Source organism: Podarcis vaucheri (assembly GCF_965113315.1).
Source record: "Podarcis vaucheri genome assembly, chromosome: 5".
Lineage (NCBI taxonomy): Eukaryota > Metazoa > Chordata > Lepidosauria > Squamata > Lacertidae > Podarcis > Podarcis vaucheri.
The window spans coordinates 73,577,768-73,581,391 of NC_138763.1; positions in this window are offsets into that span (position 1 = coordinate 73,577,768).

A 3,624-nucleotide genomic window follows, 5' to 3' on the forward strand; every position below is an offset into this window, starting at 1 on the left:
ATACATACATACATACATACATACATACATACAGGTAAAGGGACCCCTGACCAGTCGTGACCGACTCTGGGGTTGCGGTGCTCATCTCGCTTTACTGGCCGAGTGAGCTGGCGAACCAGAGCAGCACACGGAAACACCATTTACCTTCCCACCAGAGCGGTACCTATTTATCTACTTGCACTTTGACTTGCTTTCAAACTGCTAGGTTGGCAGGAGCAGGGACTGAGCAACAGGAGCTCACCCCGTTGTGAGGATCGAACCACTGACCTTTTGATCGGCAAGTCCTAGGCTCTGTGGTTTAACCCATAGCGCCACCCGCATCCCTACATACATACATACATACATAATATAATCACAAAATCATGCACAGAAGCAGACTTTGATGTTTTGCCCTCTTAGGGTAAAAGATGGGGGAAAGATGTGTCTGAAAATGTCTGCAATGACACTGTGTGCACAAGCAGCCGCTTTCAATTTGCTGCGATTATTCAACATCATCTCTTGAAGAGCAGGTCAGTGCACAAGACATCCTAGTGTGGGTGCTTTAAATGGCCACATTTTTGGCTAACAGTTCCAAACTAGCCTTCCAATTCTGTGCATCACAGTGACTGCCCGTGACTAGATGTTTGCTCAAACATTCTAGTTGGAGTCATTTTGCTGCCCTGTAATGATGTGAGGAGTCAAAACTATTCTGGAAGGTTGCCTTGCAGTTTGTTAGTTAGCTCAGCGAGAAAATACTCTCTGCAGCATGCAATGGTCTCTTGTAAAGAGATGGGGTTCACATGGGTAGATCCAGTAACGGCAGACCTTACAAAACCAGAAGCAACTTATCTGGTGGGGTGGAGCTGCAATGTTAGCATCCTGGCAGCTGTGTTGCTGCCACTTACTAGGACGGAGAGGGGAAAGCCCAAAGTGGCAGAGAGGTCAGGACTGTGTACTTGCACCGCCAGAGCCAATCCTGCTAGGAAGCTTCTGGAAAAGCCACTTTGGCTCAAAACCAGGAAAAAGCATCCTGGTGGCACAAAATAGTGCGTAATAAACCAGTAAGCAAGAACTCTCTGGACTCTAGGCAAATTAAATAGCATTCAAAATGCATCTGACCCTATAGTATGGGGTTAGAAATCTGCCCACAAGAAATTTATTCTTGTAAGGCAATATGCTGATGGGAATATTTAAAGTAAATGGAGCAACGTCCTGCTGCTCCTGCCCATGCAACTAATTTGGTGGTTTGGCAATTTCACTGGATCCTCAGGTATCTGGCTCCCATTTGGTTTATTTATCAAGAAGTACTGAGCATTTATCTATTGGTACTTTTCAGTAATGAAATTAATGTTGGATACATTTTCGTGTTTCCTACTTCCTGGTGGTTAAATCAGCTTTGCAGCTGGGAAAGACTAGCTTACAATCCCTTGTTTTGGAGCCCTCTCTCTTTGATAACCATCAATGTGGCATCAGCTTCCACTGGGCTGCCACTTTTCACAGAAAGCAGTTAGTGTGACACTTTCCCACCTTAGTAGAGAGCCCTATATACCGTATTTTTTGCACCATAACACTCACTTTTTTCCTCCTAGAAAGTAAGGGGAAATGCCTGCGCGTGTTATGGAGGGAATGCCTACGGGTGGCGGGAGGGGGAGATCTGCTGCAGTGGTGAGCAGAGGATCCATGGTTCCCCTTCCTTCCCTCCTCCGTGGCTCGCTTTGAAACAGCAAAGCGGGAGAAGAGCCGCTGAGTGGGGAGGAGAGAGGGACAGAGAGCCTGCTTCTTTAAAGGAGCAAAGCGGGAGAGGAGGAGCCGCTTACACTAGTGTAAGCGGCTCCTGTCCGGTTGGTTCCTTTAAAGCAAGCAGGCTCTCTGTCCCTCTCTCCTCCCCACTCAGCTCGCTACATAGCAGCAAAGTTTTTCAGCTCGCTAAGCCGGGGAGGAGCGGGGAGGAGGAAGAAAAGCAGAGCCTGCTTGCTTTAAAGGAGCAAAGTGGGAGAGGAGAGGAGCCTTCTCCCCTTATACCCCTCTTCTTCATTATTAGCAGCACCTTCTCCACCCACCCCACACATGCTTCTTCTCCCCTTAAACCCCTCTTCATTATTAGCAGCATCCTTCTCCACCCACCCCACGCGTGCTCCTTGTCCCTTGAGTGCTTTTCCTTCCCTCCCCACTTAAAACGTGGTTACAAAGCACGGATCCACATGGATCCTCGGGATTTTTTGCACTGGGTCACCCCAAATTCACCATCAGATCACATGTCTGTGGCCACAGCATGAACCACAAAAATCATACATCCACTGTTTCGTTTAGAATATTTTTTTTCTTGTTTTCCTCCTCTAAAAACTATGTGTGTGTTATGGTCAGGTGCGTGTTATAGAGCGAAAAATACGGTATATCAGGAGCTCAAATGCAATTCATGCTAATCTCTCAAGGGCCATTCCATTTTTTCCCCTTTAGTCAATTTAATTAGCAAACTTAAGTGCAATGCTGTCACTCATTTGTTGCAGAGGCTCACACTACCAGGGACAGACTTTGGTAAGCGAGGGCAAAATTTGGCACACACACACCCTAAATATTTCTTATTTTCACAATGATTCCTTTTGGTACAGCTGTTGTTTTTAATGGATCTTCTCAGTAGGTACCTGTATAAATATAGCTTTTAACAGTGGTCTTTGTCTAGAAAAAGAGGTGCCGGAACTCACCATGAACACCTCCTTTCCTCTCTTAGAATGGCAATAGCACCCACCTGAGAGATGCCAGAACTGAGTTCTAGCAAGTTCTGCCTGGGGGAAAAACACCCTCGGTTTTATTAGTAGCAGTATTTGTATTTTGCGGCCCCTCAGCTTGGTGTCTTGCACAGGAGGTCTTGCTCACACTGTCCTAAATCCAGCGCTGGTTATTATATTTCACCAGAACCTAAAAGGCAATATTCTGTAACAAAAAATGTCTTTTATGACACCCCCCCCCTGCAGTTAGTGCATCAATTGCAAATGTGAATGCTGCATCTTTTGTAGTTGCCCAAGCAGCACAGACCCTGCTGGAGAGTGCCCTATGATCAACGAATCATTATTAACACTTAGCTCTTTATGATTATTTATGTAGTGTGTTCGCATTCATATCACTTGACATACATTATCAATGTAAGTAACTGTAAGAAGTCCTTACAGTATTTTATCACCCTTTTGTAGATGTGAAGGTGTACTATAGGGCAGGGATGGGGAAACGTTTTCAGCTTAAGGGTCGCATTTCCTTCTGGGTAACCTTGGGGTGGCTGCATCAAATACTGTAATCGAAAGCTGTTATACATAGAATCATAGAACTGTAGAGTTGGAAAGAACCACAAGGGTCATCTAGTTCAACCCCTGCAATGCAGGAATATGCAGTACAGGAATATGCCGCTGTCCCATATGGGGATCAAACCTGCAACCTTGGCATAATCAGCACCATACTCTAACCAACTGACCTATCCAGGCTAGTTCATTTAATGTAATGTGTAGTTTCGCCCTCCTTGTACTAGAATTCTTCCTGCTTTGGCTCATCATTGAGAAGCTGGATGCATTGAGAATTCATGGCAGGATAGTTGTCCGTTACTTCCTATGCAGTAAACCCAAAGCCTTGTCTGTTGCCTCTACTGAAAGGACTAGG